Source organism: Lynx canadensis, chromosome B3, assembly GCF_007474595.2.
Source record: "Lynx canadensis isolate LIC74 chromosome B3, mLynCan4.pri.v2, whole genome shotgun sequence".
NCBI lineage: Eukaryota > Metazoa > Chordata > Mammalia > Carnivora > Felidae > Lynx > Lynx canadensis.
The window spans coordinates 96,334,756-96,360,453 of record NC_044308.2 but is presented as its reverse complement, the minus strand read 5'-3'; the positions used below and the strand labels follow the sequence as shown (position 1 = coordinate 96,360,453).

Genomic DNA, 25,698 nt, shown 5'->3' with positions numbered 1-25,698 from the left:
TCTAGCCCTTCCAGTTCTGTCTGAATAAATGATTTTTAATTTTTTTTTATTTTTAATGGTTATTTATTTTTGAAGGAGAGAGAGAGCATGAGCGGCGGAAGAATCCGGAGGAGGCTCCAGGCTCTGAGCTGTCAGCACAGAGCCCCACGTGGGCCCAGACTCACGAACTGTGAAATCATGACCTAAGCTGAAGTCAGACGCTCAACTGACTGAGCCACCCAGGCGCCCCTTAATAAATGATTTTTTTAAAGGATGCTTCAAACACAAAAGCATCCTGTATATGCAGACATAAGAGTAAAGTAATATTAAAATAGATACAGGAATGCATGAAAGTGAAAATTAAATGCCAAATAAATAAATTTTAGGAGGGTGTTGAAAAAGAAAAGACCACACCAGACTGTTTTCACAGGAAACAAGATCAACAAACGAGAAAACTAGTAAAAGTTATGGAAACATCAACTTCCTTACACATCCATATGGAGAAGTGATATGTGTTTTCTAGAAAAGATGAGTGGATCAAACATATGTTGTCTGGTCTGTTACCCAAGAGAGACATTTATTCAGAGTTACACAGAAATCAAAGTGCAATTTTTTTTCCCACATGAACTGCTCACTTATCAGCAGTGGTTCTGCAATGTAACAGTTTCCAGTAAATACACTGAGCTGCACAGAGGTGGCAGAACATGGTGAGGCTCAGATGGGTGAGTGACAGGCTCCTATTTCTTCCACTGATTCTTGTCGTTGTCCCACTCAGCTGAGAAGCCCTGCATCAGCCTGACCTTCATGTCGAGTATCCTCTTGGTCTGTTTGGCCACCCACTCCTCTTCAAAGGGGTGTGGATGATATCCTACAACATAGTGCTTCTCCCAGATGGGAATGAGATCAGTCAAAGCCTTTGAAGAACATGGCGGTGCCCATGGTGGTCTTCAGCTCCTTCCTGCTCCTGTTCATTTCAGCAAATCTCACGTTGAACTGAATGTGATACAATTCAACTTTTTCATTAAGGGAGAGGCTGCTCCAGGGAGCCCTCTTCTCATTCAAGGCCTTCTGGCTGGCAGAGAGGTTCTTGATGCAGGTGTGTAAGGCAGAGGATAGCTGGTGGGCATAGCTCGGGGGAGAGCATAGTCTTCACTCTTCCGGACACTTCCGTGTGTGCTCGTACACACTGAGGTGGGAATTGCTTGCCTGCCAATTAGGCTAAACGCTCTGGCAGTCAACATTTTGCCACTGCCCCCACTACTCCAAAATGCAATTTTTGATCCAAATATAAAAGAATGAAAATTGACCTCAAAAGTGAAATAGGAATTTCAGGTTGACAGATTTGCTGAAAATCTACGTTGAAGAAGAAAATGGTACACTGGAATATATACTTTCAGATATATTACCAACATGGTCATTTGGAAGGCAAAAATTGGTTTATTCTTAACTATCCGTGATTATCTGCAAAAATAAAAATCCGAAATTGCACGTAGTGAATTTCCATAATATGGAAATTATGTTTTTGGATTAAGAATAAACAACTCTGAAACTGCTTGCAAATCATGTTATTTTTAAAGTACACAATATTCAATGTTCCCATGAGCATGACATTATAAATATTTCACAAACAAATATAGTAATAAGATGATGTGGTATAATTTTCAGACAGTAAACTCTATATCCTGGTGTACTTGTGGGGCCTGTGTACTGCAGTAATCATGACAGAATTCCTGGAAACAATCCTGTAAAGTCCTGTCACTTCACTTTATAAACAAATGCACCAGAATGATACTTACAACGTCACATTGGTGACTTGATCTAAGAGTTCTCTCTTAAAAATGCATTTATTATTGGGGCACCTGGGTGGCTCAGTCAATTGACCATGGACTTCAGCTCAGGTCATAATCAGGTTCGTGAGTTTGAGCCCCACATCAGGCTCTGTGCTGATAGCTCAGACCCTGCAGCCTGCTTCAAATTCTGTGTCTCCCTCTCTCTCTGACCCTCCCCCACTTGCACTCTGTCTCTCGGAAAATAAAAAAGAAAACATTAAAAAGAATTAAAAGAGGCATTTATTATTAAATCTGATTCTTTACAGTAGACAGCAATATAGGGTAGAGACAAAGAATTTTATTATATATTAACACTTTGAATTTAAACACACTGAAAGAAAAAAGACTAATGATAATCTATTCTAACTTGTGTGTAGTTTTAGTGCTAATTCATGTTTAATGGCAACCCATTATGTCTTAGCTTGCCTAGGAATGTGTGTTCATCCAGTCCTTCTCTAGTGTTAAACCTCTTTTCCTTCACTCCAATTTGGTGAATCTTGTACCTGCCTCTGACAAACATTATTTTGCTTCTTGATCCTGGACAGCTTCTTCTTGATATTAATGCTAATATACTAATTCCAAAAAGCTCCAAGACTCTGTCTCTAAATCTTCAGATTTCAAATATAATTTCAGAGGTACATTGTTCATGGTCAGTTTTAAACTTAATAGTTAAACTCTTGATTCCATGTCACTAAAATTAGAAACGGGCAATAATATCACTTAGTATTAGGTAGAAGCTAGACATGAGCAGAGGAAGGAACACCAGAAGGCAAAGTCCCAAGTCCTTGAAGGGTAATGATGGAGACATGAGCTGGAGGCAAGGATGGTAATAAATAAATTATACATTAAAAGCCCAGGGGCACAACATCCTGACCTTGTGGCTTCCAAGACCTTGGGGCTGACAGATCAAGAGCCACGGGTGGGGAGCATGCCTTCTCCTCTTCCACCTCTGCCCCATGATAACCTTTGTTCTCATGATAGTGTAATTGCATTGTGGTTATAACCCCACCCCATGGAGAAAGGCTGCCATGACTATTGAGGTGCGAATCTTGTAGGTCAAAAACTCTTCCTCCCAACCTGTGGGAGGAGTTCCCCAAACGATTGAAAGCAGCCGCCAGAAGAGACCACCCCAATATACCTCATGGCTCCTCCCAGCCCAGAAAGATACAACAAACAGCGATCCCAAGCAACCTAGGACCAGTTCCACCTCGTAGAACCTGTCAGTGCTCCCACCTTGAGAGTGTACATTCGTTTTAAAAAACTGCTTTATGCTTACTACTTTCCTTCTGGCTGTCTTTAGTCAAGCCTGGATCCCCACATCAAGCTTCTTGTGGGGAATCCAAGGACCGAGACCTCCGTTTACACAGCACATACTCTCCCACTGGTAACGTTAGTACCTCGTTAACATCAGCTCAAATACTCTTTTAAAAATATTCAATGAGAAAAAAAAAAGGAATTAAATTCTATTTCTATTAGAAAAGAGTGTCCACCAAGAAAAGAAAAGAGGAGAAAAGAAAAGAAAGGGAGGGGGGGTGAGGAGAGGGTAGGGAAGGGAAGGGAAGGGAAGAAAAGAGTCTCAATTTTCAATATTATATCTTGGTTGTCTACCGAAAAAGAAGAAGGAGAAGAGCAGTACCTCCTGAAAACCTAGTAGGAAACACTTGGCAGTTTATAGAAGTAGCATTTCATAAGATACTTAAAGACTTTCCCACTAGCAGCAATGGCCAGAAATGGTGGTGAAGGCCGTGAACACTGCCATCAAGCAGTCCTGAGTTCAAGCCACTAGACACACCAAAAGGGGGATCATGCATTCTTTGAAAATCGTAAAATATATTAGGTTTCATAAGACAAGGAACGTATTTGCACAAATCCTACACAGTAGTTTAGTTGCTAATTTTACCCAAAGGCTGTATGACCTAAATGCTTATCTTGGAAACACTGGTCAGGCATTGCCACAGAGGTATCTCTTAAAAATAATGCAGGGTACTTTTTGATAATAAAATTCGATTTTATTTTGATATTAAAATAATTTTAGCAGACAAATTATTTTAGCATTGATCAAGTAGCCTATAGAGAATCTGGTGTAGGATAGAACATTTAGAAAAGTTTATCAATATTGATGCTTATACTAGGAGAGAAAGATGGAGATACGATGCTCATTTGTTCTAATTAGCCAGGGGCACAATCTTCTAGTTGTCTCCTAAACCTGATTTCTCCTCTTTCATAGCGTTAGTAATTCAACTGGCCACATGAATATCCAAAATAAAAATTTCATTTCCCAGACTCCTTGCAGCTAGCATTAAGTCTTAGAAGTAGAAGTATTATTTGGTAGGTTCTGGGAACTTTCTCTCCTGGGATGGAGGGTAGATATAAGCCACTGCAATACACTTTGAAATCAGACTGCTTAGGTTTGAATGGTTGGCACACAGGTAGTGCTTAGTAAATGTAGTTATTGTACTAGAAAGACACGCTATTAACTTTTGATAAATTAGATATTTTAAAAAGTTGCTTAAATAGTGAAGCCTTTAAAAGAATTATAACACTAATATCCTCACAGATACATGATATAAAGAGATCAGGTTATTCAGACAAAAAACCTTCTATTTTCCTGTCACCCCGCTAAGCTCTGCCAGAAATCTTTGCAGCAGAATAATAATAAAAGCCTGCAAGTTTGCAAAATGGCATTCTTTGGTGTTTTCAATCCCACCCATTTTAGTTAGAATGTCTAAGTTTAAACACACACACACACACACACACACACACACACACACACACAACTAAACAAAAACAAAGCAAAAAACAGTATCAACAAGCTTCATCCAGATTTTTAAACCATCCATAGCCTCATCTTAAAAACTCTGTACTTGGGAAAAGTGAAGAATTTCTCTGTTGTCTAATGTGATGTATTTAAATTAAGCTTTAGAAATTTTAATGTTTGGGGGCACCTGGATGGCTCAGTTGGTTAAGTGTCCACCTTTGGCTCAGGTCATGATCTCGTGTTTTGTGGCTTTGAACCCCACGTCGGGCTCTGTGCTGACAGTTCAGAGCCTGGAGCCTGCTTGGGATTCCGTGTCTCCCTCTCTTTCTGTTCTTCCCTCTCTCTCTTTCTCTTTCACACTCTCTGTCTCAAAAATAAACATTAAAAATTAAAAAAAAATAATATTTGGTTTACACAACCAAAGTTCAAGTATAACCACCTAAAACTGAATGATTTTAAACTTATATCTATGAAAACTTTTCTTCATGTGGAATGCTTTCCTAAACTTTACTGGCTCTTTGGAAAATATTTTCCCCTGTTGCCAGACGGCACTCTCTTTGAGCTGTCACAGAGTTTCTTCTCTTCCAGGGCTCAGTTTCCTGTATCCACCTCAAGCCATAGCTTTGTTGCAGAGTTAGTAGATTAAAGGGCTACCCCTGGGCCTCTGTCTCGGGTTCTTCACTGAGCTGCTCCTGCCCGTCCTTTGCATAGCATTTTCTCCACCTTTTCTGTGTCCCGAGACATGAGATCATTCTATAGCTTCCCTGACTTACAAAAGTGCCATCATTTCTGCCAGGCTCAGACCAGAATAGCTTGAACACAATGCACTGTCCTTCCTTTATTGTGGCACCTCTAGGTGTCAGCTTGTGGGACAAGATGTCCTCATAGCATCCGGGGATCTACCAGGTCAATGGATTCCTTCCTTTAAGATCCCCTGCTGCCTCTACTTTTTGGACTCACCCATATTCTCTGTCTTCCTACAAAACTAAAAGAATATTCTCCAGTCTCCCTAGAGTAAGGAGCCCCTCAGTCTCAGCACTTCTGACATATTGGACTGGGCTAGGGGTGGAGGAGATGTCTTGTGCACTGTAAGATGCTTATCAGCACCCTGATCTCTAGGGATTCCAGATTCCAGATTCCAAAATGCCCACCCCATTTTCCTGATGACATTCAGAAATGTCTCCAGATTTTGCCAAATGTTTTCTGGTGGGCAGCGGGAGGGGCACAAAATCACTCCCAGATAAAGAGCACTGCTGCAGCAAAATGATACTCAATCCTCAAACGTCACTCTCCAAAATATTTAAAACATGCTAGAAGTACCCTGAAGTTTTTCAAGGGCTATAGTATTTTTGGACAAAAAGCAAAGACTTAGCAAATATTTTCTGTTTTCCATCAAACTAATATCCCTTACCCCAAGATAATATTTCTAAATCTGTTTCACTGAATGATATGATGGGGGGCGGGGAGAAAAAAGGGAGGCCATTTCAAGAAAAAAATCAATATCTCAAAAATAAAAAAAATATTATTCTGTCACATGTATCTATTGTCCTTTCAGGTTCAGTCTTCTGTTTTGATGGGAAAAAATACAGAACATTTAAATTATTTTTGGAAGTAACTAGGATGTCAAAATGATTTTCCTCATTGACATGCTTCTCCCATAGCACATGGAGCATATTGCCTCAGAATATTACTATGCATTAGTTCATACCTATTATCATGGGGTTACAAAATCTGTCTCTTCTCTCTGTACTCCTTTCTTCCGTTTTAGTGACTTTATTCCCAGGGCTTAGCTTCTAAATCGGATTCCTCTATCATTCTCACTGATCCTATTCCTCTAGCTGTGAACACAGTGGAACCATATGATTTTAGGACAGTCTTTGCTTCAAATCTGACATCATTAAGGCACTTAGTCTGTGATATATACAAGACTGAACTATGATACCTTTCATTGACTGGAAGAGTTATTTTATCTTACCTTCTCTTTGCCTACTCATGAGGCTTGCTGTTAACTGAATTGTTCCCTTAATGGTACTATCACCTTCCTCTCAATTTTTACAGATTTTAAATACAATTTTTGTTCCTAATTTTATTTTTTTTTCTAGATACGTATTTTTTTTCCTGTGTGAATCATTGAAGGTTGTCCCAAACTTTTAATTGTTGTGTCCTATGGAGGATGGCTCTGCTTTAGCATTCTTTTTTTTATAATTTTTTTAATGTTTTATTTTATTTTTGAGAGATAGAGAGAGGCAGCATGAGAGGGGGAGGAGCAGAGAGAGAGGGAGACACAGAATCCGAAGCAGGCTCCAGGCTCTGAACTGTCAGCACAGAGCCCGATGCAGGGCTTGAACCCACAAACTGTGAGATCATGACCTGAGCCAAAGTTGGACGCCTAACCAACTGAGCAACTCAGGTGCCCCTGCTTTAGCATTCTTAATTAAATTTGATTTAGAGTACCTCTTTTCCCCTCAAATCATTTTTTTCCTTAAATTTGTTCTTATAAATCCATAGAATAATTTGGTTCCAGGAAAACATTTTGGAGTCAGTTTCAATTTTTTTTTTTTCTCTCACAACCTACATTCAATCTGTCAGGGAATTCTGATGGTTCTCCCTTCAAAATGTATCCACAAGCCAACAGCTCTGGTTGAGTCTCTGAGAATTTACAAGTGATATACCATTGTCTAGAAATAGTAGGTGCTTCACAATATTTGTTTAATGAATATATGGATGAAAATACTTATATTATCCATATATACCACTCAGTTCACATACCTAATAAACAAGTATATATAAAATCAGTAGCAATGCTAATTATGCAAGAATTTATTTTGCCTATAAGAAGTAAAAAAATATTATAGTCAACTGCAACCCCAGTAGCCATCATTTTATTGTCTGCTAAGAATATATTGCCAATACCATCAGATAACCAATAGTTATGGTTATAATTTCAAATATTTCCTATCTCTTAATAAAAAAAGTCTTAACTGTGCACTGGTAAGGATCTCAAATTGGAGAACTGCTGCTAAGAAAGTGCAACTTGCTGCATTCTTCTCTGGGATTGCTTTTTAATAGATAAAACAGAAGCAAGCATTGTCCTTTCCAATGTACATATTTTTTTATTATGAATATAATAAAAATAAATTAATTGGGTAATTAAATTCCTCTTAATATCTTTCTTGTGATTCAATACATTTTCTCAGGGGTTACTTAACGTTGTTTTCCATTGTATGCATTAAATAAAAATCTGAACTATGCGGAGGATATTCTGTTAAAAAAAACATTGGTTTATTTAAACATCACTTTCTCTCTTTTTTTTTTTTAACTTTCTCCTCAGAAAAAATGGTGCCTAAAACCTGGAAGGAAATAGTCTTTGTTAAATAAATTAATGAATCAGTACAATATGTGACTGGCAAATCAGCGTTACCTATTTTTCAGCTTCTGGGTTCTTTGATTCTATTTTCCCTTTTAAGTATTTGTACATGAAAGGTGACACATTGTTTCTTTAAATTCTATAGAACACTTTTCTACAAGCCGAAAGTATTGCTTTCTGCATCCTGTGCTCTTGTCAGTTTCACGGTCACTTACTCCTAGGGACCCACTTGGTAGTTACATTTGGCCTGATAATTGTCTTGGTCATAGTATGATCTAGTTTATCAGATTCCCTTAATGTTTGCCTTGCGAATGGAGAATGTACTGGTCAACAAGATTAATCAAGTATCAGCTAGGTAAGTTTGCTTTACCTGCATGAGAGTCCTGGCAGATGTTTAAGTGGATTTGGTGCTCATTTAGTATTCTTGCATTTGTGCCAATATTGAGAACTGCATATGGAACTTTTTATCTATTTACATCATCAAGCCAGATGGCTTATCATATATTCCTTAATTGATGCTATGTGTCTTACTCTTTCCTTTCATTCTATGCAAAATGAAAATTTGCCTCATTAGTTCTATTTGCTTAGAGAGCTTGACACTTGTTAGATTTCCTTCCCGAGTCTCCACTCTCAATAAGAAAGAATTTGATCTGAATGTGAATAGTTTCCTGTCCTGTTTAAATTGTGAAGGTGTTCTTGGTAAATACCAAACTAAACTACAAGTACAATTAAAATTGCATTAGTAGTTACTTTAATGAAAACTTCTTTTACATAAATATATACGTATATGTATATAAATCACAAAGTAAAATGGTCAAATATCTTTTAAAATTTTAAAAATGTGCTAATATTAATTATAGTCCTGAGGTGGTAAGGAAATTTCATCAGTCAAGGCACTGGAGAGGGAAAATAGATAAGTGGAATAATTTTCTCATATCATTTTGTAGTTAGAAATCATTTAAATAAGCAAGTATATAAAATGTAATAAAAATGTTTAATAAATGCTTTAATAGTACTGTGACAATTAATGGCTTCAGTGAGAACTAATTATCTACCTTGCTGTTTCAAATATTTAAAATCAGTTTTTGTTCTGCATTCTCTAAATTCCAGTTAATATTAAATGACTTCATTAATACTGTTAAAGTGCAGCTTAAGTATGGTGATTAAAATACAGAGACACGTTTCCTAGCATAGAAAAGCCTGGTAAGAAGAAAACAGGCTTCAATATGGTTATATTATAGCACAGGGTTGGTTCTAACCCAGTTGGAGCATAATTGTATGTCGTTTCCTTAAAATGCAAATATCTTCCAAAGGAAAGACACTCCAGCAGCTGGCATCTTAAAACTGAATAATGTTTTAGTTAGTATAATAGCGAATCACAGAAAGAATCAGAAATACAGGTAAATGAGTATTTGATAGTGGTTCTTCATTAAAATGCTAGCAGTGCCCTGGTGTTAATTCCTAGTTAATAAATGGCTGAATGATACTGCATTTTGATTGCAAATGTATATTTTGTAAATCACTCACTGTTGCTTATAAGGTTTTCTGCATTTACTCATTGTTTCATGCAATGATATATATATTTAGAGCTTTATTTTTTTGAAGTGTTTTTAGCTTCTAATTTTCAGTTTTAGAAAGGGTGCTTTTTAAAAAATATTTTAATTATTAATGTTGTTCAAGATATTCCAGCTTGATTTTTTGTAAAGGAGAGGCTTCCTCTAACCAACAAGAATTAATTAAACTTTAATCTCAACAAATATGAAAGAGAATAAAATCTACATCAGTTTTTAAAAAGTAAAATTGTCTAAATAGTTTAGAGGAAATCATAACTGCTTATCAAAGTTTTGCTCTTTTTTTCATTTTAGTGTATTTACAGTTTTTACAGAATTAGACATCTGGAATAAATATATCATGCTCATAAAGTTAAATTTCTTCCCTGTTATAATCACTCCATACACGTTTAGAGATTATTTGAAATAAGAGATTTGGTTAGCTTTATATTTTGAAGGCAAAAGAGGAATATGTAATTGACATTCTATATAATACAGAGAAGATAAAAAATCCCTTTAATAAACATGTATAAGAGAGTTTCTCAATGTTCAATAGAGTATAAAAATCAAAAGACATATTGCATAATCAGTTATTCTTTTTCCCCATACTTTAACTTTCGAAGTCTTTTACACATGAAACAGAAATATATCCCTGTTATTTCTTTTCTTTTTTTTTTTTTTTTCTTTTTCCTTTTCGGTTATGATTTTATTTATTTATTTATTTTTTTTTTTTTTATGAAATTTATTGACAAATTGGTTTCCATACAACACCCAGTGCTCATCCCAAAAGGTGCCCTCCTCAATACCCATCACCCACCCTCCCTTCCCTCCCACCCCCCATCAACCCTCAGTTTGTTCTCAGTTTTTAACAATCTCTTATGCTTTGGCTCTCTCCCACTCTAACCTCTTTTTTTTTTTTTTCCTTCCCCTCCCCCATGGGTTCCTGTTAAGTTTCTCAGGATCCACATAAGAGTGAAACCATATGGTATCTGTCTTTCTCTGTATGGCTTATTTCACTTAGCATTACACTCTCCAGTTCCATCCACGTTGCTACAAAGGGCCATATTTCATTTTTTCTCATTGCCACATAGTACTCCATTGTGTATATATACCACAATTTCTTTATCCATTCATCAGTTGATGGACATTTAGGCTCTTTCCATAATTTGGCTATTGTTGAGAGTGCTGCTATGAACATTGGGGTACAAGTGCCCCTATGCATCAGTACTCCTGTATCCCTTGGATAAATTCCTACCAGTGCTATTGCTGGGTCATAGGGTAGGTCTATTTTTAATTTTCTGAGGAACCTCCACACTGCTTTCCAGAGCGGCTGCACCAATTTGCATTCCCACCAACAGTGCAAGAGGGTTCCCGTTTCTCCACATCCTCTCCAGCATCTGTAGTCTCCTGATTTGTTCATTTTGGCCACTCTGACTGGTGTGAGGTGATACCTGAGTGTGGTTTTGATTTGTATTTCCCTGATAAGGAGCGACGCTGAACATCTTTTCATGTGCCTGTTGGCCATCTGGATGTCTTCTTTAGAGAAGTGTCTATTCATGTTTTCTGCCCATTTCTTCACTGGGTTCTTTGTTTTTCGGGTGTGGAGTTTGGTGAGCTCTTTATAGATTTTAGATACTAGCCCTTTGTCCGATATGTCATTTGCAAATATCTTTTCCCATTCTGTTGGTTGCCTTTTAGTTTTGTTGGTTGTTTCCTTTGCTGTGCAGAAGCTTTTTACCTTCATGAGGTCCCAGTAATTCACTTTTGCTTTTAATTCCCTTGCCTTTGGGGATGTGTCGAGTAAGAGATTGCTACGGCTGAGGTCAGAGAGGTCTTTTCCTGCTTTCTCCTCTAAGGTTTTGATGGTTTCCTGTCTCACATTTAGGTCCTTTATCCATTTTGAGTTTATTTTTGTAAATGGTGTGAGAAAGTGGTCTAGTTTCAACCTTCTGCATGTTGCTGTCCAGTTCTCCCAGCACCATTTGTTAAAGAGGCTGTCTTTTTTCCATTGGATGTTCTTTCCTGCTTTGTCAAAGATGAGTTGGCCATACGTTTGTGGGTCTAGTTCTGGGGTTTCTATTCTATTCCATTGGTCTGTGTGTCTGTTTTTGTGCCAATACCATGCTGTCTTGATGATGACAGCTTTGTAGTAGAGGCTGAAGTCTGGGATTGTGATGCCTCCTGCTTTGGTCTTCTTCTTCAAAATTCCTTTGGCTATTCGGGGCCTTTTGTGGTTCCATATGAATTTTAGGATTGCTTGTTCTAGTTTCGAGAAGAATGCTGGTGCAATTTTGATTGGGATTGCATTGAATGTGTAGATAGCTTTGGGTAGTATTGACATTTTGACAATATTTATTTTTCCAATCCATGAGCAGGGAATGTCTTTCCATTTCTTTAAGTCTTCTTCAATTACCTTCATAAGCTTTCTATAGTTTTCAGCATACAGATCCTTTACATCTTTGGTTAGATTTATTCCTAGGTATTTTATGCTTCTTGGTGCAATTGTGAATGGGATCATTTTCTTTATTTGTCTTTCTGTTGCTTCATTGTTAGTGTATAAGAATGCAACTGATTTCTGGACATTGATTTTGTATCCTGCAACTTTGCTGAATTCATGTATCAGTTCTAGCAGACTTTTGGTGGAGTCTATCGGATTTTCCATGTATAATATCATGTCATCTGCAAAAAGCGAAAGCTTGACTTCATCTTTGCCAATTTTGATGCCTTTGATTTCCTTTTGTTGTCTGATTGCTGATGCTAGAACTTCCAGCACTATGTTAAACAACAGCGGTGAGAGTGGGCATCCCTGTCGTGTTCCTGATCTCAGGGAAAAAGCTCTCAGTTTTTCCCCGTTGAGGATGATGTTAGCTGTGGGCTTTTCATAAATGGCTTTTATGATCTTTAAGTATGTTCCTTCTATCCCGACTTTCTCAAGGGTTTTTATTAAGAAAGGGTGCTGGATTTTGTCAAAGGCCTTTTCTGCATCGATTGACAGGATCATATGGTTCTTCTCTTTTTTTTTGTTAATGTGATGGATCACGTTGATTGATTTGCGAATGTTGAACCAGCCCTGCATCCCAGGAATGAATCCCACTTGATCATGGTGAATAATTCTTTTTATATGCTGTTGAATTCGATTTGCTAGTATCTTATTGAGAATTTTGGCATCCATATTCATCAGGGATATTGGCCTGTAGTTCTCTTTTTTTACTGGGTCTCTGTCTGGTTTAGGAATCAAAGTAATACTGGCTTCATAGAAGGAGTCTGGAAGTTTTCCTTCCCTTTCTATTTCTTGGAATAGCTTGAGAAGGATAGGTATTATCTCTGCTTTAAACGTCTGGTAGAACTCCCCTGGGAAGCCATCTGGTCCTGGACTCTTATTTGTTGGGAGATTTTTGATAACCGATTCAATTTCTTCGCTGGTTATGGGTCTGTTCAAGCTTTCTATTTCCTCCTGATTGAGTTTTGGAAGAGTGTGGGTGTTCAGGAATGTGTCCATTTCTTCCAGGTTGTCCAATTTGTTGGCATATAATTTTTCATAGTATTCCCTGATAATTGTTTGTATCTCTGAGGGGTTGGTTGTAATAATTCCATTTTCATTCATGATTTTATCTATTTGGGTCATCTCCCTTTTCTTTTTGAGAAGCCTGGCTAGAGGTTTGTCAATTTTGTTTATTTTTTCAAAAAACCAACTCTTGGTTTCGTTGATCTGCTCTACAGTTTTTTTAGATTCTATATTGTTTATTTCTGCTCTGATCTTTATTATTTCTCTTCTTCTGCTGGGTTTAGGCTGCCTTTGCTGTTCTGCTTCTATTTCCTTTAGGTGTGCTGTTAGATTTTGTATTTGGGATTTTTCTTGTTTCTTGAGATAGGCCTGGATTGCAATGTATTTTCCTCTCAGGACTGCCTTCGCTGCGTCCCAAAGCGTTTGGATTGTTGTATTTTCATTTTCGTTTGTTTCCATATATTTTTTGATTTCTTCTCTAATTGCCTGGTTGACCCACTCATTCGTTAGTAGGGTGTTCTTTAACCTCCACGCTTTTGGAGGTTTTCCAGACTTTTTCCTGTGGTTGATTTCAAGCTTCATAGCATTGTGGTCTGAAAGTATGCATGGTATAATTTCAATTCTTGTAAACTTATGAAGGGCTGTTTTGTGACCCAGTATATGATCTATCTTGGAGAATGTTCCATGTGCACTCGAGAAGAAAGTATATTCTGTTGCTTTGGGATGCAGAGTTCTAAATATATCTGTCAAGTCCATCTGATCCAATGTCTCATTCAGGGCCCTTGTTTCTTTATTGACCGTGTGTCTAGATGATCTATCCATTTCTGTAAGTGGGGTGTTAAAGTCCCCTGCAATTACCACATTCTTATCAATAAGGTTGCTTCTGTTTATGAGTAATTGTTTTATATACTTGGGGGCTCCGGTATTCGGCGCATAGACATTTATAATTGTTAGCTCTTCCTGATGGATAGACCCTGTAACTATTATATAATGTCCTTCTTCATCTCTTGTTACAGCCTTTAATTTAAAGTCTAGTTTGTCTGATATAAGTATGGCTACTCCAGCTTTCTTCTGGCTTCCAGTAGCATGATAAATAGTTCTCCATCCCCTCACTCTGAATCTAAAGGTGTCCTCAGGTCTAAAATGAGTCTCTTGTAGACAGCAAATAGATGGGTCTTGTTTTTTTATCCATTCTGATACCCTATGTCTTTTGGTTGGCGCATTTAATCCGTTTACATTCAGTGTTATTATAGAAAGATACGGGTTTAGAGTCATTGTGATGTCTGTATGTTTTATGCTTGTAGTGATGTCTCTGGTACTTTGTCTCACAGGGTCCCCCTTAGGATCTCTTGTAGGGCTGGTTTAGTGGTGACAAATTCCTTCAGTTTTTGTTTGTTTGGGAAGACCTTTATCTCTCCTTCTATTCTAAATGACAGACTTGCTGGATAAAGGATTCTCGGCTGCATATTTTTGCTGTCTAGCACCCTGAAAATCTCGTGCCAATTCTTTCTGGCCTGCCAAGTTTCAAAAGAGAGATCAGTCACGAGTCTTATAGGTCTCCCTTTATATGTGAGGGCACGTTTACCCCTTGCTGCTTTCAGAATTTTCTCTTTATCCTTGTATTTTGCCAGTTTCACTATGATATGTCGTGCAGAAGATCGATTCAAATTACGTCTGAAGGGAGTTCTCTGTGCCTCTTGGATTTCAATGCCTTTTTCCTTCCCCAGTTCAGGGAAGTTCTCAGCTATTATTTCTTCAAGTACCCCTTCAGCACCTTTCCCTCTCTCTTCCTCCTCTGGGATACCAATTATGCGTATATTATTTCTTTTTAGTGTATCACTTAGTTCTCTAATTTTCCCCTCATACTCCTGGATTTTTTTATCTCTCTTTTTCTCAGCTTCCTCTTTTTCCATAACTTTATCTTCTAGTTCACCTATTCTCTCCTCTGCCTCTTCCATCCGAGCCGTGGTGGTTTGCATTTTGTTTTCCATTTCCTTTAAAGCGTTTTTCAGCTCCTCGTGACTGTTCCTTAGTCCCCTGATGTCTGTAGCAAGAGATTCTCTGCTGTCCTGTATGCTGTTTTCCAGCCCAGCGATTAATTTTATGACTATTATTCTAAATTCACTTTCTGTTATATTATTTAAATCCTTTTTGATCAGCTCATTAGCTGTTGTTATTTCCTGGAGATTCTTCTGAGGGGAATTCTTCCGCTTGGTCATTTTGGATAGTCCCTGGTGTGGTGAGGGCCTGCAGGGCACTTCCCCTGTGCTGTGGTGTATAACTGGAGTTGGTGGGCGGGGCCGCAGTCCGACCTGATGTCTGCCCCCAGCCCACCGCTGGGGCCACAGTCAGACTGGTGTGTGCCTTCTCTTCCCCTCTCCTAGGGGCGGGATTCACTGTGGGGTGGCGTGGCCAGTCTGGGCTACTTGCACACTGCCAGGCTTGTGATGCTGGGGATCTGGCGTATTAGCTGGGGTGGGAAGGCAAGGTGCACGGCGGCAGGGGGGGCAGGCTTAGCTCGCTTCTCCTTAGGTGATCCACTTCAGGAGGGGCCCTGTGGCAGCCGGAGGGAGTCAGATCGCTGCCGGAGGTTTGGCTCCGTAGAAGCATAGAGTTGGGTGTTTGCGCGGAGCGAGCAAGTTCCCTGGCAGGAACCGGTTCCCTTTGGGATTTTGGCTGGGGGATGGGCGGGGGAGATGGCGCTGGCGAGCGCCTTTGTTCCCCGCCAAACTGAGCTCTGTCGTCCGGGGGCTCAGCAGCTCTCCCTCCCTTTGTCCTCCAGCCTTCCCGCTTTCCGAGCAGAGCTGTTAACTTATGACCTCCCAGACGCTAAGTCGCGCTTGCTGTCGGAACACAGTCCGTCAGGCCCCTCCGCTTTTGCAAGCCGGACTCGGGGGCTCTGCTTGGCCGGCGAGCCGCCCCTACGCCCCGGCTCCCTCCCGCCAGTCCGTGGAGCGCGCACCGCCTCGCCGCCCTTCCTACCCTCTTCCGTGGGCCTCTCGTCTGCACTTGGGTCCGGTGACTCCGTTCTGCTAATCCTCTGGTGGTTTTCTGGGTTATTTAGGCAGGTGTAGGTGGAATCTAAGTGATCAGCAGGACGCGCGGTGAGCCCAGCGTCCTCCTACGCTGCCATCTTCCTGCGCCTCTCTGTTATTTATTTTCTATGAAAGCTTTGTTTAAAAGTAAATTATTCCTACATACTGTATGACTTTTATTTTTACTGTTTTTTTTTTCTCTTTTTTTGAGAGAGAGAGAGAGAGAGAGAGAGAGAGAGAGAGAGCATGCACATGTGAGTGGAAGAGAGAGGCAGAGAGAGTCTTAAGCAGGCTCACTGCTCAGCAAAGCCCGATGTGGGGCTCAATCCCACAACCCTGGGATCATGACCTGAGCTTCACTCAAGAGTCAGATTGAGCCACCCAGGTGCCCCTGGATGACTTGTCCTGTTAAACATCTTGAATTGCTCAGATTTGAGCACCTGTGTTTGCAATCTGAAGGTAATTGATAATAAATTCTGGAACACAGCAATAAAGGGAAAATTATGTCACGAGTATTATTTCTGGGTCACAGATCCATGACAAACTCACCACACACATGCTTTCCTGAAGTGGCAATGGTGGTGGGATGGGGGAATGGAGGAGACTTAGAAATAGCTTTAATATTGGCCAGGAGCATGCTTTATGGTATATCTCTGAGTGTACGTGTGTGTGGGTTAGTGAATTCGGCTCCAAATCAGTTTGGAAGTTTTCATACATAAAGGCAGAGATTCAAAAGTTTGGCTACAGGACTAAAACTACATACTTCTGGCAAGAAGAGAAGGTAAAATGACATAAATATTGTTGAAAGAGGACTTTATTTCTTAATTGCTTTTCAGTGAGCAGGCCACTGAAACATTATGCTGCCATATACGTGTATATAACAATATTGGAACTTTGATTTTTCATACTATCAGCCAGGGAATGTTGCTATGGCTTCCTAGGTAGAAAAGAATAGTTGCACAATTAACCAAGAGGTACACAGAAAACAGTTTGTAAACTCGAACTTGTGTTATCAAACTGTTTGACTATTTAAGAGCCTGGGTCTGGAAACAGAAAATCTATCTTCTAGACGACTTTCTGAAAATTAAGAAATGTATGATTCTTTGCAGATGAATCAGTTCATAAGACTTTGCTTTTAAAATATTAGCCTATTTCAAACCTTATTATATTTACAATAAAGCTTCCTTCAATAATTTTATAATCAGGTAAATAGGCCTCCTCTTGATAATTAACATAAAATATACCTATTTTCCCTTTATGGTATTTTGTGTATACAAATTACCACTTATAGAAATGGCAGAGTTATTTGTTGTGGAACCAATTCATCTACCAACAAAAGCTAGAAAAGCCACGCAAATTTTAAAACAAATGAACACACAACACTTGTTTCAAGTAATATGAACTATCAAGCTATTCAGACATGAGGGACTCAATCCCAATGAAAGCTACATGCCTCTAGATGAGCTTGAAATTTTGTCAATTGTTTTTCACTTTGAGGCATTTACTGGTTTGTTACTGGTAATGTGTCCAGAGAGTTATAGTCAAATAAACAAACCAACAAAATAACTAAGACACCAGAAAGTAAGTATAGATTTAAGTAATTCTATAAAACTGGGTGACAAAATTTGGATTCAGAGATTGACAAAGAGGGACCCTTATACCGTGCATATTTGTAGTAAGGACATTAGTTCTATTACCAAAGAAGGTGCAAAAGCAGAGATTGGCTAGCTCTTACAAAGAAAGAAACTCAGTTTCAAACTACCTAAATCCCATAATATATTAAATTAATATGCAACTATTCTAACTTTCTATCACAGAGAACAAACAAATCTTGAAATTAGTCCTGTCAATAATTTAATTAGTTTTTTTAAATGTTTTTATTTACTTTTGAGAGAGAGAGAGAGCATGAGCAAGGGAGGGGCAGAGAGAGAGGGAGACACAGAATCCAAAGCAGGCTCCAAGCTCTGAGCTGTCAGCATAGAGCCTGATTTGGAGCTTGAACATGTGAATCGCAAGATCATGACCTGAGCTGAAGTTGGAAGCTTAACCAACTGGGCCACCCAGGCACCCCAGTCCTGTCAATAATTTTACACCAAGTAAATGACCAAGTTCTAAGTGAGAAAACAAAAACAGAAAAAAAAGGATATATAAGTGATCTTGAAACTAATCAGATAAAGACTTTAAGTATCTTGATAATCATTCAAGATAATGATGAGTAATTTCTCCAGATAGTGTAGTCTGAGAAAAGACAGTCAAATGGAAATTCTATAATGAAAAAATACAATGAATGAAATTAAAAATACAATTGTTAAATTTAACAGTAGATTATGCATAGCTGAAGTCAGGATTGGTGAAGTGGAAAATGAAAAACACAAAATTTTTGACTGAAGTATAAAGAAAAAAATAAAGTAAGAAAAGAGCATAATAGATAAATGGGGCATAATGAGAAACCAAAATAGTTAATTTGGGGACTAACAGAGACAAAGGAGTCAAGAGATACTTTGAGAATTTTTGTAAAATAACGGATGACATTAAGCCTCAGATTCCAGAACTCCTATGAATTCAAATAGTGAAACACACACACACACACACACACACACACACACACACACACCTTCTAGGGGGCAAATATATATCTGACATCTGACTTTTTGAACAAAAATATAGAGGACAGAATAAAATGTGATGATATATTTTAGTGCTCAAATAAAACAGCTACCAATCAGTAATTCTAAATCCAGTAGAACAAATGTAAATATAAAAAGTCAAAGAAAGAACTTTTATTTTTTTTTAATTTTTTTTCAACGTTTTTTATTTATTTTTGGGACAGAGAGAGACAGAGCATGAACGGGGGAGGGGCAGAGAGAGAGGGAGACACAGAATCGGAAACAGGCTCCAGGCTCTGAGCGGTCAGCACAGAGCGCGACGCGGGGCTCGAACTCACGGACCGCGAGATCGTGACCTGGCTGAAGTCGGACGCTTAACCGACTGCGCCACCCAGGCGCCCCAAGAAAGAACTTTTAAATAAGCAAAAACTAAAAGACAAGATCACCAGTAAATCACATCGACACAAATGCTACAGAATTTTTTTTTAGACAGAGGAAGAAAAACAGATTTAAAAAATTGTAGAAAGGAATGAAGAAAAACAAAAATATACATATGAAAGTAAATGTAAGTGATATCAACAATACAAAATCAGTATGCAAAACTAATCATAGTTCAATATCTTTGAAAGACTGAATTAATAAAAAAAATTAAAATTGATGAAACCTGCAGTAACATCAAAAACAATGTAATACTTGCAGTAAATCTATGAATGATCTGAAAGATCTTTACAAAACAAATAGTACAAAGCATTACTAAGAGAAATTAAATTATATTTATCCACCTGTCTCTCCATTATTGAATCAGCAGTTTGCCCTGTGACCACCTTCTCTGAGGAATCTAAGAAGAGTTGTTGCTTTTTCAGCTCGTGTAGCTCTTTATTTGTTGTTAGGAAGGAGTGATGATTCTCAAGCTCTTTATATGCCAGACTGGAAACCAGGAGTCTATTAGCTTTTAATAAAGTTAAAATCTTGTGTTCTCAGGAGAAAAATCACTGATAAACAAGTTGCCCTCTTTCTTCCTTCCGTGTTCATTTCCATTTTTTGTTTAAAGGAATAGTGAACTGCTTGTCATTCATAACTACAAAGGCTATTAGGATTTGGTAAGAAGAAGAATGAAATGGAGTGATGGCTGGGAAAAAATTAAATAATATGATTTTCCCTTTGCCCTTTGAGTTGTTAAATGGAAAATATCTATTGCACCATTAGTTATTTAGGGTCAGGGAAGTGTCACTAGACATAACTGTCTTGTGGCCCAATATGCAATTTCTTGCTTTATAAGAAAGTGATGGGAGGAAGTTATGGGAGTTGTTAACTTGTAGGTAAGTATTCATCATTAAGCAGCATATGTGCACCCTACGTTTTCAGTATCAACATAATTTTACAATCTCGATTCTTCCTCCTAGAAGCTTATCTATTTTATTATTTCCATTTTCCTCCAGTGGCATAGATTTCATCATGAATTCAGTATACAAAGAATTTCCTGTCATTGGATTAAAATGAGTCATCTCTATTTAAATTTGGTTGTGATATGGGACCACAGGAGAAAAACTAGCTTTAACACTCTAATGGATCTTTATGATGTGGAAGAATTATGGTAACTTAACTCTTTCATGTTGTGGGCAAAAATTTATACAAAACATATTCATTTGAACAAGGTTTAAAACCATCATAGTAATGATTAAAAGTTTTCTTAATCTTTTTTTCAATATCTAGGTTAGCTTATCTTATATTTGCTTCTACTAGCTTTCTTTATTCAATATATTTAACAATTTCATGATTCTTTTCTTTCTTTGTCAAAACTCTCCTACCAGTGCCTTCAGAGGTCAGCAGATAGAGATGTATGTCACAATCTAGTCACTCTGTATTTCTCTAAATAGAAGGTTAAGTTTGTGTACTCTCTGTTTCTCTCCCCTGAGCCAGTGACTTGTCTCTCCAAGAGCAAATGGACACTTACTGAAGTACTGACTTTAATTAAATATTAGTATTAACTTATACCAGAAAAGAAAGGTGCCCCAGCTTAATAGGAATAAGAACTATTTCAAATATCTATACAATTCTCAAATTCTGGAAATAAGTTTTTTTAGGTAGAAAGTGCCAGGATTTTATATATAATAGTGTGTCATATATGTGTGTATGTGTATATAGTGTGTATAGTGTGTGTGTATATATATGTGTATATATACATATATATGTATGTATTTCACCATTTTATATATATATGTATATATACATGTATATATGTTTGTATAGTGTGTGTATATATGTATATATACATATATATGTATATTTCACCATTATATATATACATGTATATATACATATATAATACATTTTACATATATATACATGTATATATACATAATATATAAAATGGTGAAATATACATATATATGTATATATACATATATATATACACACACTATACACACTATATACACACATATATACACATGTATATACATGTATATAACTATACACATATATATACACATGTATATACACACTATATACACACTATATACACATATATACACACATATATACACATGTATATACACATGTGTATACATATATACACATATATATACACATGTATATACATGTATATATACATATATATATAAAATGGTGAAATATATATACATGTATATATACATACACATACATACATATATACATGTGTATATACATGTATATATACATATATATGTATGTATTTCACCATTAACTTCATTTTTTAAACTTTTTAAACTTCATTTTCAATGGAATATTTTATTAATTTATTTTTTAAACATTTATTTATTTATTTTGAGAGAGAGAGCACACATGCACATGAGTGAGTGGAGGAAGGGCAGAGAGAAAGGGAGAGAGAGAATCCCAAGTAGGCTCCATGCTCAGCATGGATCTTGACATGGGGCTGGTTGTGGGGCTGGATACAGAGCTGGATGTGGGGGCTCGTTCTCATAACTGTGAGATCATGACCTGAACAGAAATCAAGAGTCAGATACTTAACCAAATGAGCCACCCAGGTGCCCCTTCAATGGATGATTTTAAAACCATACTTTAAACATTAGAGCCTATAAAATATATGTAAGGAGTATTCATTTATTCTCTATCATCTTCAATATAATTATTGTGTATTCATCTAAAGAGTAAACTATTACTGGTTATATTTTTATAAATAATGTATAACATATATAATTTCTATAAATCATACACATGTATGTATATCTGATATATAAGCAAATATTTATGTTTAGGATCCCATCAATATTTTTGTATTTCCTTTGTTTTAGAACTATTTTATTAAAAACTACTTTATCATAATAATATTTTTCCTCAGAATTCATTAAAGCTACATAATAATTCTCTGCAATGATCCACTGTGCCTGTTGAAATGAAAGGTAGATTACTTTTTTGTTCTTATTGTTTTTAATGTTTATATATATATATATTTTTTTGAGAGATATAAAGAGAGACAGAGCACTAGCAGGGGAGGGGCAGAGAGAGAGAGAGAGGGAGATAGAATCGGAAGCAGGATCCAGGCTCCAGGCTCCGAGCTGTCAGCACAGAGTCCGATGGTGGGGCTCAAACCCATGAACCGTGAGATCATGACCTGAGCCGAAGTTGGATGCTCAACCGACTGAGCTACCAAGGTGTCCCAAAAAGATTATTTTTAAAATGCCTTCATGTTCTTGTGTTTTATTCTTATAATTGAACTTCATTTTCAGATTAAATTTTCTATTCCACAGTCCTACGTTTACAGTCTATAAAAATATTAAGGTAATTATTTATATGTTTGCAGTTCTTCTCAATGAAAAATTTTTCATAATAAAGTGGAAATAGTATGTCACTGTCAGCTTTCAATATAGTCATAATAATTATATCAGAGTAACTGATAGAATCTTTTTAGAAAAGGCAAAAGAAAAAAGTAAATTCAAATGTCTACAAATTACCCCAGGGATAAACAAAATTGCAAAAAGCAAGATTCATGCCAAAGTAAACATCAACGCTAACATATTGAATGACTTTAACATATTGAAAATTACATTTCAATAAAGCAAGATGATTAGAATGAGAAAGTTTATTTTAGTTTCTAAAAGAGTAGTGTTTTTAAAATGTTTTTGCAATAAATTTTATTGGATGGATAGCCTGATTTCAATTCCACCTTCCCCTCACAAAAACTCAGCACAAAATTAGGCAGAAACAAATTTTAAGAAATATTTTACTTAGTAGTGTCTTAAAATTTAGAACAATTTTACTAAAGTAGGTACTTGCCCTATATCCCAAATTTTTCACTGCGTAGATTTATAAATATGTGGCTTACACTAATTTGTGTAAATTGAAATGTAGAGAAACTACGATCAGGTCATCTTAACAGAGGAGCACAAAATAATAAAAATTTATGCGATTTACTATGCCTAAAAGACTCACTATTTCATAAAGTAGAGATTTAAGGATAGATTTAAAATTTCTTTATTAATAAGGTATCTATCTCTGTTCAATAATATTATCTATAATGTGATTAGCAGTACAGTGGAAATATATTTGGCTACATCGCATTTTAATTTTTTTTTAAGTTTACTTATTGACTTTGAGAGAGAGAGAACAAGCAGGTGAGGGGCAGAGAGAAGGAAAGACAGAATCCTAAGCAGGCTCCACACCATCAGCACAGAGCCTGACCCAGGGCTTAAACTCAGGAACCATGAGATCATGACCTGAGCCGAAACCAAGAGTCAAAGGATTAACTGACTGAGCCACCCAGTCACCCTCCCTTTTTGGTTTCTTTACAAGAAAGAATGAGTTAAACATTAATATATTAATGTATCCATAATTTAATAATTAATTTTAAGAATTAGAAGCTATTTTGAGTGTTTTCAGTGTGCTCAGATAGTGCTGAATAACAGGTGGTATGATATAATCATGTAGTGAAAGTTGTCCATGAACTATGCACATAAGGGCTGGTTATCTCCAGACACGCGCAATTTTTTATTATATAACAAAATATTCTGAACTCACGGGCGAATCTACACAATAAATCGGCTAACAGTAAATATGCATAATTAGTTGACTTCGCCTATCCTTTAAAGGGATTATTATATTAACACACCTCAAATAACTTCTGTATAATTTTACTCTTTCTGCTGCCAAATAAACTACAAACATGTGAATCCCAAGCATATTTAATATGCCATCTCATGTGAACAGAAATAAAATTTCCAATTTTTCTTCCAATTTTGTTGAAGAAAGAAGATAAGCACATTCTGATTAAACTTTCTTTGTGTGTCACTCTAAATAAGGGCACTTTGTACCTATTTTTTGATAGTAGTTTTTACATACATCATTGCTGATGTTTGTAATCTTGAGCTTGGAAAAGACTTAGTTTCTGTTTCCTCAGCCCTTTAACAATTAAAAATTTACAGGTGAATTTAAAACATCTATGGATTTGAATACGATTGTGAAGCTACAAATCAAGTTGCTCATTTAGAAACTTCATCTTGACCTACAACATAATCATATCAACATATGTTTACAGAAATCAAAGCAAAAAAAGAATTAATTGAAATGTACTTTCTTTTACTGATCATCATAGAGTGTAGGATTAGACTAGAGAGCGAATTCCTTCCTTATGGTAATCTTTTTTTTTGTCAATATTAATAGGTAATGAACAAAGAATTAGTATTTTTTTTAATTTTTTAACATTTATTTATTTATTTATTTATTTATTTATTTATTTATTTTTGAGAGACATAGACAGAACACAAGAAGGGGAGGAGACAGAGAGAGAGGGAGTCACAGATTCTGAAGGAGGCTCCAGGCTCTGAACTGTCAGCACAGAGCCCGATGCGGGGCTTGAACTCAGGAACCACAAGATCATGACTTGAGCCGAAGTTGGATGCCTAACCGACTGAGCCAGCCAGGTGCTCCATTATGAACAAAGAATTTATAAATGTGAATCTAGGTGATTAATTGATTTGAAGTACACCTAGTAATGTACTTTCTTCTCAGCCTTTTGTTTTTCCCCCTCAACTCATTTCCCTTGACTCATTCCCTTCCTTTATAAACTCTGGATATGTTCAGATAAAACTCTAGATTCCCTTTATGTCTCACTTTATTCTTTCTTTACTATCAGCCTTTTACTCCCTTCATAATCTCATCTCATGCCATAACTTTTCTTACTGTCTGTATGCTGACAAATTTTAAACATGTATCTCAGGCACAATAGTGCCACGAATACAGTTTTACAATTCAAAAAAAAATCTCAGTACTTCATTGACTACTTCTTCTCCCTTGTCCCACATATTTAAGGTAATATACATGTTAATTCTACTTTAAATCCCTCACAAATTTATCCCTGTCTCTTGCTCTCCACTGCTACAATTCTAATCCAAACTACCATTCATATTTTTTAACTGTAGCAATAACTCCTAAATGATTTTATTTCAGTTAAGATACATAAGATTTATCATCTTAACCATTTTTAAATATACTGTTCAGTAGTATCTAAGTATATTCATTCACACTATTGTAAAACAGATCTCCAGAACTTTTTCACCTTTTCATCTTACAAGTCTAAAACTCTGTGCTTTTGAGCAACACCTCTTCCCCTCCTTCGCCTAGGACCATAGTAACTAACATTCCATTTTCTGTTTTTAAGATTTTGACTACTTTAGATACCTCATATTAGTAGCATCATACAGTATTTGCTCCTTTGTGATTGGCTAAATATTTCATTTAGCCTAATATCCTCAAAGTTCATCCATGTTGCAGCATGTGACAGGATTGCCTACCTTTCTAAGACTGAATAATCTATTGTATGTATGTACTACGTTTTGTTTATTTATCTGTTAATGGACATTTAGGTTGTTTCCACCTCTTGGTTACTATGGATAGTGCTGCTACGAACATGGGTGCACAAATATTTCTTAAAGACCTTGCTTTCAATTATTTTGTATATATACCCAGCAGTGGGATTTCTGGATCATATTGTAGCTCTATTTTTTTTTTAATTTTTTGAGGCACTGTCCTACTGTTTCCCACAGCAGTTGCAAGATTTTACATTCCCACT

At 36.8% G+C, this 25,698-nt stretch overlaps 1 pseudogene; it reads right to left on the bottom strand.

The window, feature by feature from the left end:
- Nucleotides 1-716: 716 nt before the first annotated feature.
- On the bottom strand, nt 717-1,220 carry LOC115517231 (annotated as a pseudogene).
- Nucleotides 1,221-25,698: the final 24,478 nt, after the last annotated feature.